This window comes from Amblyraja radiata, chromosome 7 (genome assembly GCF_010909765.2).
Source record: "Amblyraja radiata isolate CabotCenter1 chromosome 7, sAmbRad1.1.pri, whole genome shotgun sequence".
In the NCBI taxonomy this organism is placed as follows: domain Eukaryota; kingdom Metazoa; phylum Chordata; class Chondrichthyes; order Rajiformes; family Rajidae; genus Amblyraja; species Amblyraja radiata.
In genome coordinates this window covers 83,685,209-83,700,849 of record NC_045962.1, presented here as the reverse complement: position 1 = coordinate 83,700,849, position 15,641 = coordinate 83,685,209, and the positions used below count along the sequence as shown (strand labels likewise).

Sequence of the window (15,641 nt, the reverse complement as noted above, 5' to 3'; positions counted from 1 at the left end):
TCTAGCGTGTCCAAGACCTTTACAATTCTTGGAGAGGAGAGGAGAGGAGACGGAGAGGAAGAGGAGGAGGAGGAGAGGAGAGGAGAGTGAGAGGAGCAGAGGGAGGATGAGGAGAGGAGGACGCACGGCAGCATCCACTTGTTTTAAACAAACCCACCACCATAATACAAAATCGCCCAATTATCTAAACAAATATTCTTAAATGTTAAATTTAAGGCGGTCACGGTGGCACAGCATAGAGTTGCTGCCTTACAGCGCTTGCAGTGATGGAGGAACGGGTTCGATCCCGACTACGGGTGCTGTCTGTACGGAGTTTTACGTTCTCCCCGTGACCGCGTGGGTTTTCTCAGAGATCTTGACAGCGTGAACTGTGAGGAGGATGCTATGAGCACGCAGAGTGACTTGGACAGGTTGGGTGAGTGGGCAGATGCAGTATAATGTGGATAAATGTGACGTTATCCACTTTGGAGGCAACAACGGGAAGGCAGATTATTATCTGAATGGTGTTCAAGAAGGAACTGCAGATGCTGGAAGATCGAAGGTAGACAAAAATGCTGGAGAAACTCAGCGGGTGCAGCAGCAACTATGGGGCGAAGGAAATAGGTGACATTTCGGGCCGAAACCCTTCTTCAGACTGAATTATCTGAATGGTGTCAGGTTAGGGAAAGGGGAGGTACAACGAGAACTGGGGTTCCTCGTACAATAGTCACTGAAAGTAAGCACACAGGTACAACATGCAGTGAAGAAAGCTAATGGCATGTTGGCCTTCATAGCAAGAGGAGTTAAGTATAGGAGTAAAGAGGTCCTTCTGCAGTTGTACAAGGCCCTGGCGAGACAACACCTGGAGTATTGTGTGCAGTTTTGGTCTCCTAATTTGAGGAAGGACATTCTTGCTATTGAGGGAGTGCAGCGTAGGTTCACCAGGTTAATTCCCGGGATGGCGGGACTGTCATATGATGAAAGAATGGAGCGACTGGGCTTGTATTGACTGGAATTCAGAAGGATGAGAGGATATCTTATAGAAACATATAAAACTATTAAGGGATTGGATGCAGGAAACATGTTCCTGATGTTGGGGGAGTTCAGAACCAGGGGCCACAGTTTAGGAATAAGGAGTAGGCCATTTAGAACTGAGATGAGGAAAAACTTTTCTCACAGAGGTGTGAATTTGTGGAATTCTCTTCCTCAGAAGGCAGTGGAGGCCGATTCACTGGATGCATTCAAAAGATAGTTAGATAGAGCTCTTAGGGCTAGCGGACTCAGGGGGTATGGGGAGAAGGCAGGAACGGGGTACTGATTGTGGATGATCAGCCATGATCACATTGAATAGCGGTGCTGGCTCGAAGGGTTGAATGGCCTACTCCTGCACCTATTGTCTCTGTATCTATGTATCTTCAGATTCCTCCCACAATCCAAAGACGTACAGGTTTGTCGGTTAATTGGCCTGGTGTAAATGTAAATTGTCCCTAGCGTGTTTAGGATAGTGTTAGTGTGCGGCGATCGCTGGTGGGCGCGGACTCAGTGGGCCGAAGGGCCTGTTTCCGTGCCGTATCTCCAAACTAAACTAAACTAACCACTCTTAAACAACGATTTTCCCATCCTTATTAAGGATGCGTTTCACCCCCGCGGCGCCCAGCGGTCCCGGAAATCCCCCAGGGAGCCCGTGGACAGCGCGTAGTCCCTCTCTAGTACCACCCGGGCACGGACGTAACCCCGGAAATGTGGTGGGATGCCATCTCGGGCAGAGCCCTCTTCGGCCTGGCGCCGTGACTCGCGGATAGCCAGCTTGGCCAGGCCCAGGAGCAACCCAACCAGGACATCCTCGGCCCTGCCCTCTCCCCTATGCATGGGGTGTCCAAAGATGAGGATGGAGGGTGAGAAGTGCAGCCAGAAGGCAAGGAGAAGCCCCTTTAGATTATGGAACGTGGGCTGCAGCCTCACACACTACATATACACGTGGTACACAGACTCTTCCAGCCCGCAAAAAGTGTCACCCTACGGCAGCCTGGGGCTCGCCTGGATCCAGGAGACAGGGCGTGCGGGCCGGACACGGTATTGCGGGACATGGTGCGATGGAGGACACCAGAAACATCGCTTGGCCAGGCTGACCCTGCAACATCGCCAGGACAACCGACCTTTATGGCCAACTGCACTTGTAACAAATCGGACTTTGCAAAATGGCGGCAAAACCTGACAAACTGTTTTTTTTTTTAGTTTTAGAGATATAGCGCCACCGGGCCCGTGCCGAAGGGCGATCCCCGCACATTAACACTATCCTACACCCACTGGGGATAATTTTTACATTTAACAAGCCAATTAGCCTACAAACCTGTACGTCTTTGGAGTGCGGGAGGAAACCGAAGATCTTGGAGAAAACCCACGCAGGTCACGGGGAGAATGTACAAACTACCTACGGACAGCACCCGTAGTCGGGATTGAACACGGGTTTCAGTGGGCGATTTCTATACACTTTGTACTTAATCGAGGACTGTGCTTATGTCGAGTAAAACTTTACCGAACTGAAAAAAATAATTTCACCGTACCTCTGTACATGTGATAATAAAGGACCATGGTGGTTCACTGAGGCACGGTGGCGCAGCGGTAGAGTTGCTGCCTTTCAGCACCAGGGACCTGGGTTCGAACCTGACTACGGGAGCTGTCTGTATGGAGTTCTCCCTGTGACTGCGTGGGTTTTCTCTGGGTGCTTCAGTTTCCTCCCACACCCCAAAGACATACAAGTTTGTAGTTTAAACGTGTGGGACGGAACTGCAGATGCTGGGTTTATACTGAAGATAGACACAAAATGCTGGAGCAACTCAGCAGGTCAGGCGGCATCTCTGGAGAAAGGGAATTGGTGACGTTTCGGGTCGATGCCCTTCTTCAGTCCTCGACCCGAAATGTCACCTCTTCCTTTTCTCCAGAGATGCTGCCTGACCCGCTGAGTTACTCCAGCACTTTGTGTCTATCGCAGGTTTGTAGGTTAATTGGACTCTGTAAAATTGTAAATTGTCACAGGTGTGTAGGATGGTGCTAGTGTACGGGGTGATCGCTGGTCGGTGAGGAGAAGGTGTTGGCTAGGGTTGCCAACTGTCCCGTATTAGCCGGGACATCCCGTATATTGGGCTAAGTCGTTTTCCGCCCTTGTCCCATATTTGACTGCTACTACTCGGGTCGAGGGGACTGTCGGGTCGGAGCGCCGCGTCCGGGCCCCGCCTCACCCGTCCTGACGTAGTGCAGCCCATGGAGTGCAGCAGCAGCAGCGCCTCGCCCGTGACCCCGTCAGTCGGCAGCCCGGACAGCTGTCCGACCTTCGGACCTTCGCTTACCGCCGACACCACCGCCACCACCCCTCCTTCTCACGGCCGATCATCGGGCCATGAGTTGGGTGGGGCGCCGGACTTTGCACGCGGCCCCCGGGCCAAAACTCCTCAGCTGGCCCGCCGGCTGGGCTTTGTGTGCAGTCCAGCACCCGGGCCAACTCATCATTCACCCAGCCACGGCCGAGTACGGTCAACGAATTGTCGTCGGGAATTTGTCCCGTATTTTGACCTTTTGTCCCTTATTTGGGAGTGAGAAAGTTGGCGACCCTAGTGTTGGCCGAAGGGCCTGTTTCCACGCTGCATCTCTAAAGACATTGAATCATGGTGTCCTTCCCGGGCTGTAATGTAGGCAGTGACCTGCAGGTGGCAATGTCACCCCATGTCAGCTCCCCATGTCCTTGGTGATAGAGGTTGTGAGTTTGGATCAAATTATTAGCGTAACTCACCGCAAATCCTCTTGGGAGCCTTGAGAGGAACATGAACGGTGCTAAATAAATGAAGATCTTCCTTCTTGCCTACTAACCTACTTATCCCTGGAATGTTTGAAAAGGAACTGCAGATGCTGGAAAATCGAAGGTAGACAAAAATGCTGGAGGATCTCAGCGGGTGAGTCAGCATCTATGGAGCGAAGGAAATAGGCGACGTTTCGGGTCGAGTCTGAAGAAGGGTCTCAACCCGGAACGTCGCCTATTTCCTTCGCTCCATAGATGCGGCCTCACCCGCTGAGTTCCTCCAGCAATTTTGTCTACCTATCCCAGGAATGAGTGGGTTAACCTGTGATGAGGACTAGTCGGCAATGAGCCTGTACTCGCTGGAGTTTAGAAGAATAAGAGGGGACCTCATTGAAACTTACCGAATAGTGAAAGGCTTGGATAGAGTGGATGTGGAGAGGATGTTTCCACTAGTGGGAGAGTCTAGGACTAGAGGTCATAGACTCAGAATTAAAGGACGTTTTTTAGGAAGGAGATGAGGAAGAATTTCTTTAGTCAGAGGGTGGTGAATCTGTGGAATTCTTTGCCACCGAAGGCTGCGGAGGCCAAGTCAGTGGATATTTTAAGGCACAGATAGATAGATTCTTGATTAGAACGGGTGTCAGGGGTTATGAGGAGAAGGCAGGAGAATGGAGTTAGGAGGGAAAGATAGATCAGCCATGATTGAATGGCGGCGTAGACTCGAGGGGACGAATGGTCTAAATCTGCTCCTATCACTTATGATCTTATGAAGTGCAGATGCTGGTTTACAAAGAAAAAGACACAAAGTGTTGGGGTTACTAAGTGGGTTAGGCAGCATCTGTGGAGAAAAACGATAGGCTGTGGAGGACAAGTCAGTGGATATTTTTAAAGCAGAGAAATATTCTTGATTAGTACGGGTGTCAGAGGTCATGGGGAGAAGGCAGGAGAATGGGGTTAGGAGGGAGAGATAGATCAGCCATGATTGAATGGCGGCGTAGACTCGAGGGGCCGAATGGCCTAATTCCATTCCCATCCCTTATGACCTTCAGGGGCTACTCCATGCCCAGCTTTGGAGCTGCCAAGAGGATCTGGGGGAAAGCTGATGTGTGCTGAGTTCTTTGTGGAAGGGAGTGCACGCACTCTCTACAATGAACAGAAGCACAGCCCTGTGCAACTCTCTCTCAGCAACTGGGATATGGCCCGAGGCAGGGTTATGGTTTCCATAGAGTCAGTCACTGCTGAGCAAACAAGGAATGTAGCTGGTTCCCAAGCATTTTCCATCCAGAATCAGGAACATTTTCTTCCCAGCTGTTATCGGGCAACTGAACTGCACTCTCACCAATTAGCGAGCGGTCCTAACCTCCCATCTATCTCATTGGAGACCCATTGGGCTATCTTTAATCGGACTTTACTGGACTTGATCTTGTATGAAACATAATTCCTTTTTTGTGTTTGGAGGAACTGCGTGTGCTGGTTTAAACCAAAGATAGAGTCCAGAACCAGGGGTCACAGTTTAAGAATAAGGGGTCGGCCACTTAGGAGTGAGATGAGGAGAAACTTCTTCACCCACAGAGTTGTGAATCTGTGGAATTCTCTGCCACAGAAGGCAGAGGAGGCCAATTCACTGGATGTTTTCAAGAGAGAGTTAAGGCCCTGTCCCACTGTACGAGGTAATTCAAGAGCTCTCCCGTGTTTAAAAAAAAATCAAACTCGTGGTAAGCACGTAGAATGTACCGAGCGGGTACGTCGGAGCTCAGGACGTCTCTTAGCGGCTCGTAACGCTAACGGCGGGTACTCGGGAAACACGGTAAGCTCGTGAAGAATCGTGAATATTTTTCAACATGTTGAAAAATGTCCACGAGAGCCCCGAGTACATACGAGCGGCCATTACCGTAATTCTCCGAGTTCGAATCAGGGGAAACTCGGGAGAACTCTTGAATTAGCTCGTACAGTGGGTCAGCCCCATTAGATGTAGCTCTTAGGGCTAAAGGAATCAAGGGATATGGGGGGAAAAGCAGGAACAGGGTACTGATTTTTTTAGATGATCTGCCATGATCATATTGAATGGTGGTGCTGGCTCAAAGGGCCGAATGGTCTACTCCTGCACCTATGTTTTTATGTTTCTATGACACAAAATGCTGGAGTAACTCAGCGGGACAGGCATCTCTGGACAGAAGGAATGGGTGACATTTTGTGTCGAGACTCTTCTTCAGACTGAGAGTCAGGGGAGAGGGAAACACAGAGATGAGGAAGGATAAGGTGTGAAAACGAGACATCAAAAGAGACGGGGGGGTCAATGATAAAGTAGAATAGATCATTGTTAGCTCAGGGAAGAGTGACAATCAGGCTAATAGAGATAACATGTAAGTGGGGAGAGTCAGACTGGTGGGAGAACTGGGAAGGGGGAGGGATGGAGCGAGAGGGAAAGCAAGTGTTACTTGAAGTCAACATTCATACCGCTGGGGTGTGAGCTGCCCAAAACGAAATATGAGGTGCCGTTCCTCCAATTTGCGCTGGGCCTCACTCTGACAATGGAGGAGGCCCAGGCCAGAAAGGTCAGTGTGGGAATGGGAGGGGGAGTTGAAGTGTTCAGCAACCGGGAGATCAGGTAGGTTTAGGCGGACTGAGCGGAGGTGTTCATTTGCAGGTAATAAGAAAGGTAAATACAATTTTGAGAGGACTAGAATATAAAAGGCAGGATGTAATACTGAGGGTTTATAGACGCAGGTTGGACCACATGTGGAATATTGTGAGTAGTTTTGGGTCGAAGATATGTCGGGGTGGGTGAGGGTTACAGAGGAGATGCACAAGAATCGTTTCATGAGCGTTTGATGAGGAGCGTTTGACGGCACTGGGCATGTACTCGCTGTAGTTCAGAAGGATGAGGGGGGGGGTGTCATTGAAACCATTCGAATAGTGAAAGGGCTATGATTAGTGTCTGGAACTCACTGGCAGGGGTGGTGGGTGAAGCAGATAGGAAAGGGGCAATAAAGAGGCTTTCAGTGAGGCACGTGGGCAGAACCAGGGGCCACAGTTTAAGAATAAGGGGTAAGCCATTTAGAACGTAGACGAGGAAACACTTTTTCTCACAGAGAGTTGTGAGTTGTGGATTCTCTGCCTCGGAGGGCAGGTGGAGGCCGGTTCTCTGGATGCTTTCAAGAGAGAGCTAGATAGGGCTCTTAAAGATAGCGGAGTCAGGGGATGTGGGGAGAAGGCAGGAACGGGGTACTGATTGGGGATGATCAGCCATGATCACATTGAATGGCGGTGCTGGCTCGAAGGGCCGAATGGCCTACTCCTGCAGCTATTGTCTATTGTCTATTGTCTATTGACATGCAAGGAATGGATCGATATGGTTCATGCACAGGCAGCTCCACTAGTTTAATTTTAACTTTTAGATATAGAGCATGGAAACAGACCCTTCGGCCCACCGAGTCCGCGCCGACCAGCGATCCCCGCACAGTAACACTACCCGACACACAATGGGGACAATTTTTACATTTATACATTAATACCAAGCCGATTAACCTACAAGCCTGCATGTCTTTGGAGTGTGGGAGGAAACCGAAGATCTCGGAGAAAACCCACGCAGGTCACGGGGAGAACGTACAAACTCCGCACAGACAGCACCCACAGTCGGGATCGAACCCGGGTCTCTGGCCTTGTGAGGCAGTAGCTCTATCACTTCGCCACCATGCTGCTCTAAACCTGTCCTATCCGTGTACCTGTCTCAATGTTTCTTGTGTACATCGTGATAGTCCCTGCCTCAACTACCTGCTCCGGCAGCTTGTTCCATACACCCACCACCCTCTGTGTGAAAATGTTGCCCCTCAAGTTCCTATTAAATCTTCCCCCCCCCCCCCCCCCTCACCTTAAACCTATGTCCTCAGGTTCTTGGTTCCCCTATTCTGGGCAAGAGACTCAGGAGGAGCCCGAGGGCGGGCGGATGGGAGGGTGGGAGGAGACAGCTAGAGGGTTAAGGAAGGGGAGGAGACAGCAAGGGCTAGCAAAATTGGGAGAATTCAATGTTAATGCCATCCGGACGCAAGGTCCCCGATTCTATTCCGTCTGGGGACCTTGCGTCCGGATGGCATTAACACTCCCACCCTCCCATCCGCCCGCCCTCGGGCTCCTCCTCCTCCTCCCCTTTTCCTTCCTTCTTCCCCCCCCCACCCCCCATCAGTCTGAAGAAGGGTTTCGGCCCGAAACGTCGCCTATTTCCTTCGCTCCATAGATGCTGCTGCACCCGCTGAGTTTCCCCAGCAATTTTGTGTACCTTCGATATTCCAGCATCTGCAGTTCCTTTTTGAACACAAGAGACTCTTCAGTTCAGTTTAGTTTATTGTCACGTGTACCGAGGTACAGCTTTTGATGCGTGCTATCCAGTCAGCGGAAAGACAATACATGATTAGAATCATGTATAATTTGTGGGTGGCATGTACTATCTATCTCATTGTGAACCTCAGACTACTCTTGATCGGACTTTACTGGCTTTACCTCGCACTAAACATTATTCCCTTATCATGTATCTGTACACCGCAAATGGCTTGATTGTAATCATGTATTGTCTGAATAGCACGCAACAAAAGCTTTTCACTGTACCTCGGTACACGTGACAATAAACCAAACTGAACTGAACTGCGTGGGTTTTCGCTGAGATCTCCGGTTTCCTCCCACACTCCAAAGATGCACAAATTTGTAGGGTAATTAGTTGGATATGATTGTGTGTGTAGGATAGTGTTAGTGTGCGGGGATCGCTGGTCGGTGCAGACACGGTGGGCCTGTTTCCACGCTGTATCTCTAAGCTAAACTAAACAAAATATCATGTACCCATTCAATGTGATAGCCTAATTGAGATCTCAAATAGACAGAATTATGGTATTTCACTTCAATAATTTCTAAGAGAAAGCTCCTTTTTGATAAAAGCAAAGAGAAATCAGCAGATCAGTGCATGACTTGCAAACGCAAGCTTAAAGATAGAGAAAATGAAAAAAAATTCCGAATGGGGATTATCATGGTAAGACAGGAGGAGGCCATTCAGCCCATCAGGCCAGTTCTGCCATTCAATGCCACAAGAGTCAAAGAGTGTTTTATTGTCATATTTCCCGAAGCGGAACGATGACGCTCGTACTTGGAGCTACACAACAGGTTTGTAAACATCGTACTCAGTAGAAACCGTAATAAGCAACAAAAAGAAATGGAATTAATTTTACAACCAACATATGTCTTTGGAGTGTGGGAGGAAACCGAAGGTCACGGAGAAAACCCACACAGGTCACGGGGAGAACGTACAAACTCCGTACAGAGAGCGCCTGTTGTAGGGATCGAACCCGGGTCTCCGACGCTGCAAGCGCTGTAAGGCAGCAACTCGACCGAGATGAGAAAAACATTTTTCACACAGAGAGTGGTGAATCTCTGGAATTCTCTGTCACAGAAGGTAGTTGAGACCAGTTCATTGGCTATATTTAAGAGGGAGTTAGATGTGGCCCTTGTGGCTAAAGGGATCAGGGGGTATGGAGAGAAGGCAGGTACGGGATACTGAATTGGATGATCAGCCATGATCATATTGAATGGCGGTGCAGGCTCGAAGGGCCGAATGGCCTACTCCTGCACCTATTTTCTATGTCTATGTTTCTAACTCTACCACTGCGCCACAGTGCCGCCCTGCAAAGTAGTTTAGTTTACTTTAGTTGTGTTTAATTTAGAGATACATGTGGAAACAGGCACTTTGGCCCATTGAGTCCATGCTGACCAATAATCAGCTGTACACTAGTTCTATCCTACACACACTAGCGACAATATGCAGAATTTACAGCCATTTAACTTACAAACAAACACGTCTTTTGAGTGTGGGAGGAAACCAGAGCACCGGTAGAAAACCCACGTGATCACAGGGAGAAAATGCAAACACCGTACAGACAGCACCCGTAGTCGGGATCGAACCTGGATCGGTTCACTGGTTGTGAGTTACCAAAGCAGGTATACAGTATTTAAGGTGGAGATTGACAGATAGTTGATTAATACGGGTGTCAGGGGTTACGGGGAGAAGGCAGGAGAATGGGGTTGAGAAGGAAAGGGGTTGAGAAGGAAATCAACCACGATTGAATGGCGGAGTAGACTTGATGGGCCGAATGGCCTAATTCTGCTCCTATGACTGATGAACTTATGAAATGCTCAGCAGGTCAGGCAGCATCAGTGGAGCGAGAAACAGTGTTGCTGCACAGAAGATCAGAATTTGGGAAGAGAGAGAAAGAACGGCAGTGTGGCCCAGCCTTAGAGTCGCTGCCTTACAGCGCCGGAGACCCGGGTTCGGGCGCTGATTACGGGCGCTGTCTGTACGGAGTTTGTACGTTCTCCCCGTGACCTGCGTGGGTTTTCTCCGAGATCTTCGGTTTCCTCCCACACTCCAAAGACGTACAGGTGTGTAGGTTAATTGGCTTGGTATAAAATGTAAGTTGTCCCTAGTGTGTGTAGTATAGTGTAAAGGGCCTGTCCCACTGAGGCGACTTTTTAGGCGAATGCAGGAGACTCTGCGCTCGCCACATGGTCGCCACATGTTCGCTGATGGTCTCTGGTGAGTCTCCTTCGTGGTCGCGAGGAGTTCCCGCATTCTGGGAACTAGTCGTGGCCTCAGTATGGTCGCCGCAAATCTTTCAACATGTTGAAACATTTTCTGCGACCAAAAATTGGTCTCCATGGAGAAAATCGATTATCCTGTAATAATAATAATAATGGATCGGATTTATATAGTGCCTTTCTAATACTCAAGGCGCTTTACATCGCATTATTCATTCACTCCTCAGTCACACTCGGTGGTGGTAAGCTACTTCTGTAGCCACAGCTGCCCTGGGGCAGACTGATGGAAGCGTGGCTGCCAATCTGCACCTACGGCCCCTCCGACCACCACCAATCACTCACACACATTCACACACATTCACACACATTCACACACAGGCAAAGGCCTGTAGTCGTAGGTGCAGTGGTAGTGGGGTCGCCATGTAGTTATGGGTAGTCGAGGTAGTTGTAGGTGGTTTTAGTTCATCGCCTTTGCTGACCGGGCATTTTCATTGGCTCACTGGGGAAAAAAAATGTAAGCACGAGTTTTCAGAGCCAAGGATAACCGTAATGTTAAATGTCCGCCGAACTTCACAGCTGTGTATCTCTGGCTTATTAAAAGTTGTCTGGCTTCTTAAAGTGTCTCCACTCCTTCCCCCCACTTCTCCCCCTTTCTCCTCCCTTCTCCCTCCATCTCCCCGCCCCGCCCTCCCCCCCCCCCCCCGCTCTTTTAAAGGACTTACCGTACACTGTGCTAGCCGTCTTAACCTTCCTGTTCATCGCGGTGTGTGTCTGTATCAACTTGGCTTTGCACTGTGTGAATTTCAGACAGCGCTCCCCCCCGCTTGCCCTGGCCCCCGCCTTTGCGATGTGTGTGTGTGTGTGTGTGTGTGTGTGTGTGTGTGTGTGTGTGTGTGCGTGTGTGTGTGTGTGTGTGTGTGTGTGTGCGCGCGTGTGTGTGCGTGCGTGCATGTGTGCGTGCGTGTGTGTGCGTGCGTGTGTGTGTGTGTGTGTGTGTGCGTGTGTGCGTGCGTGCGTGTGTGTGCGTGCGTGCGTGTGTGCGTGCGTGTGTGTGCGTGCATGTGTGCGTGCGTGCGTGCGTGTGTGTGTGTGTGTGTGCGTGCGTGCGTGCGTGCGTGTGTGTGTGTGTTCCACTCATGACACTCGCTGTTCCAGTTCCCTGTTTTTCAGGCGAGTGCTGCGAGCCTGACATTTGCCGGCAGTCTGCTGAAAAATGGCCCAAGTGGGACAGGTCCTTTAGTGTGCTTCGAAAGGGGATCGCTGGTCAGCACGGACACGGTGGGCCGAAGGGCCTGTTTCTGTCCTGTTATCTAAACTAAATTAAACTAAACTAATCTAAACTAAACTAAACTAGACTAAACTTATTTGAGAAAGAACTGCAGATGCTGGATAAAAACGAAGGTAGACACAAAATGCTGGAGTAACCCAGCGGGTGAGGCAGCATCTATGGAGAGAACCCGAAACGTCACCCATTCCTTCTCTCCATAGATGCTGCCTCACCCGCTGAGTTACTCCAGCATTTTGTATCAGTCTACCCTAAACGAAACTTAGTTTTAAATTGCAGGGAGGTTGGGGGTGAAGGGGTGCATGGGATACAGGGCAGATCACCAAACCCCGGACACTAAAATAGACCGTGTTCCGTCATAACAAGTCTTTCCCAGAGAAGAGAAAATGAATCAAAGATGTTTTTTGCAGCTTTCCTGGGAAAATAAAGTAACATCCTCATCCTCTGCAGAGAGTTCTTGGCTAGTAGCCAGTCAGACGAGCATCTGGAAAGACTTGAGGAATCTTTTAGTTTAATTTAGTTTCGAGATACAGCGTGGAAACAGGCCCTTTGGCCCACCGTGTCCACATTGACCAGCGATCCCCTGTCCGTCTTTTTTTTTTTTTGTCTAGTTAAATGTAGTTGTGTTTTTTAATACTGTTTTTAACTGTGTTTATGTGGGGGGCGGGGGGGGGGAGGGGGAAACTTTAAAAAATCTCTTCCCTGTACGGGAGACCCGACCTTTTCCCTGTCGGGTCTCCATTGTCGTTGGGGCCTAGCACCGTGGAGCGGCCTCCAACCGGGACGACCTGGGGGCTCCAGTCACGGAGCCTGTGGAGCTGCGGACTTACCATCGTGGGGCTGGCCGGCCTCGGAGCGTGGGGAGCGGTGGTGACTCGCTGCTGCGGCTCGACCCCTGATTTCGGAAGCTCCAGCTGCAGCCGCAGGTCCGGTGGACGGTGACATCGGGAGCTCGCGGGTCCGGGTGGAGACCGCTTTCCGGAGCTCCCGCAACGCGACTTCTCCCGCCCGTGTCGCGGAGTTGGAACGACCCGGAGCGGGGCCGTACATCGCCCGGCGCGACTTTAATGGCCGCGGGACATTCCAGCGCCCGCTGGGGGCTCCAACTTTGTGACTTTTAGACCTGGAGCGGGGCCGTACATCGCCCGGCGCGGCCTAAAATGGCCGTAGGACTTATCATCGCCGCCTGGGGCTTCAACATCGGGAGAAAAATGGAAAACAGGGGAGAGAAAAGTCTTTGCCTTCCATCACAGTGAGGAGGAGATTCACTGTGATGGATGTTTGTGTAAATTGAATTGTGTGTGTGTCTTGTAGGAATTGTCTCTGTTTGTATGGCTGTGGAAACTAAGTTTCGTTTGAGCCTCACTGAGGTTCAAATGACATGTAATAAATGTTCATTCATTCACACTAACACTATCCTACACACACTAGGAACAATTTTACATATTACACCAAGCCAATTAACCTGCAAACCTGTACGTCTTTGGCGTGTGGGAGGAGACCAGAGATCTCGGAGAAAACCCACGCGGGTCACGGGGAGAACGTACAAACTCCTGACAGACAGGACATATCAGAATCCTGCCTGGATTAGCGATTATTAGTTCTCGGGGGAGGCTGAACAACCTTGGAGCAGCAGGTGTCGGCAAGGAACTGCAGATTTCAATTTGCCAAAAAAAAGACACAAAGTGCTGGAGTGACTCGCGGAGGGACCTGACCCAAAAGAGCATGCGCCACATGTAATGTCCTCATGATTTTGTCCGAATTAAGGGAGGTGGCCGGACCATCAGATGCCGGAAACTCACTCGGTGGTGGAGCTGTGGCTGAACATGTTTCCTTGTGGGAAGAGTCAAGAACAAGGGGACGTGGCTACAGCATCAGGGGCCCCGTCATTTAAAACCAAGGGTGGACAAATCTCTTCTCTCAGAAGTTGGTAAATCTCTGGAATTCTCCACCTCCATGGTTAATAATAATAATAATAATAATAATAATAATAATATACTTTATTGCGGACTCAAGGTCCAGACAAGGGGCAACATTACATTAAAAATGCATTGCATATCAAATATCATAAATACATATAAAATCACAGTATATCACATAAAAACATCATAATTTATATATTTTTTAAACCCACAATACTTAAGTTAAAAATCCAGATTAAAAGATGATCAATGTCCTACAACGAGACAACGATACCAGTGTCTCCACAGCTGGGATTCGTAGCGTGTAGTGCTGACCCTTATGTTTGACAAGGCCACAATAAGCACATTTTTAGAGTCATTTATCCTGCAAATGAATTTATACATGTGGTGTTTTAGGATAGCTTCTAAAGTACTGACTCCTGCAGCCACAAACATATTACTGGCACTACACCATCTAGGTTGCCTTAGCAGTGTTCTCATGGCATTGTTATATGCCACCTTTAGTCTCTGCATACTTGTCTTTAAATAGTTCGACCACAGGTGCGCAGTGTAGAGTGGTGTGCAGTATGCTCTAAATAGCGACATCTTCACCACATATGCACACGCACCAAATTTACGCAAGAGGATATTCGCCTGTACATACAGCATGTGTCATTGCCTATAAATATCCTCATCATCTGTCATTTGTTCTGTAATAATATGCCCTAGATATTTTACCTTATTACAGACACTAAGATTGTTGTCAGACAATTTAAAATCAGGATATTTTAGGCATTTATCCTCTTTGGTTCTACAGACCATAACAGCACTCTTACTAGCATTATATTTAATGTCATGTTCCACACCATACACAGAACATATAGTAAGGAGCTGCTGGAGATCAGCACTAGATGGACTAAAGACCACAAGATCATCTGCATACATAATATGGTTCACTAAAATATTACCAATCACGCACCCAGTGTTACAGGCTTTCAATTGTTTAGACAGATTATCAATATATAGATTAAAAAGGACTGGTTAGTGGAGGATATATTCATATTTAAGGTCAGTCGATAGTCTAGAACCCTGAGACCGATTGCGATATTATAACACTTCAATCTAGGTGTTCTGGTCTTGTGAGTTAACTATGGGTGTGGACTCAGTGGTCTAGTTCAGGTCCAGTGTAGTTTATTGTCACGTGTACTGAGGTACAGTGAAAAGCTTTTTGTTGCATGCTAACCAGTCAGCAAAAAGACTACACATGATTACAATCGAGCTGTCCACATTATACAGATACAGGATAAAGTGAATAACATGTAGTGCCAGCTAAAGTCCAATAAGGTTTGATTGAAGATAGTCCGAGGGTCTCCAATGAGGTAGATAGTTGTCCAGCACTGCTCTCTGCTTGTGGTAGGATGGTTCAGTTGCCTGATAACAGCTGGGACGAAACTGTCCCTGAATCTGGAGGTGTGCGTTTTCACACTTCTGTACCTCTTGCCTGATGGGAGAGGGGAGAAGAGGGAGTGACCCGGGGTGAGACTGGTCCTCGATGATGCTGCTGGCCTTGCCGAGGCAGCGTGTGGTGTAGATGGAATCAATGGAAGGGAGGTTGGTTTGCGTGATGGTCTGGGCTGCGACCAGAGATAGGGGAGAAGTGTCTTCGCCCGAAACATCACCTATCCATGTTCTCCAGAGGTGCTGCCTGACGTGTCGAATTACTCCAGTACTTAGTGTTGCTTATTGTACTTGAGTTTGACTTGATCGTATTGATGTACGGTTTGTGTCTCTACGTCTAATCAACTCACCAGCTCGTTGATGGGACGTGGTAGGCAACTGAAGCCCCCAGGGGTAAGCTAGAAACCCATGCGGTCACAGGGAGAACGTGCAAACTCCACACCAGAGGTCAGGATCAAAGCTGGGTGAGCAGACCAGGTGAGGCAGGAGCACCGACTGTAAAGGCAAGTGGAAAAACGTGGAGGTCCCATAAGGTCATATGTGATAGGAGTAGAATTAGGCCATTCGGCCCATCAAGTCTACTCCGCCATTCAATCACAGCTGATCTGTCTCTTCCTCCTAACCCCATTCTCCTGCCTTCTCCCTATAA

The 15,641-nt window shown here is 49.1% G+C and overlaps 1 protein-coding gene across 1 annotated transcript in view; it reads left to right on the top strand.

The window, feature by feature from the left end:
* The window catches only part of hacd2 (3-hydroxyacyl-CoA dehydratase 2), a 46,139-nt gene extending 33,925 nt beyond the window's left edge, over positions 1 to 12,214 (top strand). The window contains exon 8 of the transcript XR_004412664.1: positions 12,161 to 12,214. The gene's annotated coding sequence lies outside the window, so the exon portion shown is untranslated. The remainder of the gene's footprint in view (positions 1 to 12,160) is intronic.
* Positions 12,215 to 15,641: the final 3,427 nt, after the last annotated feature.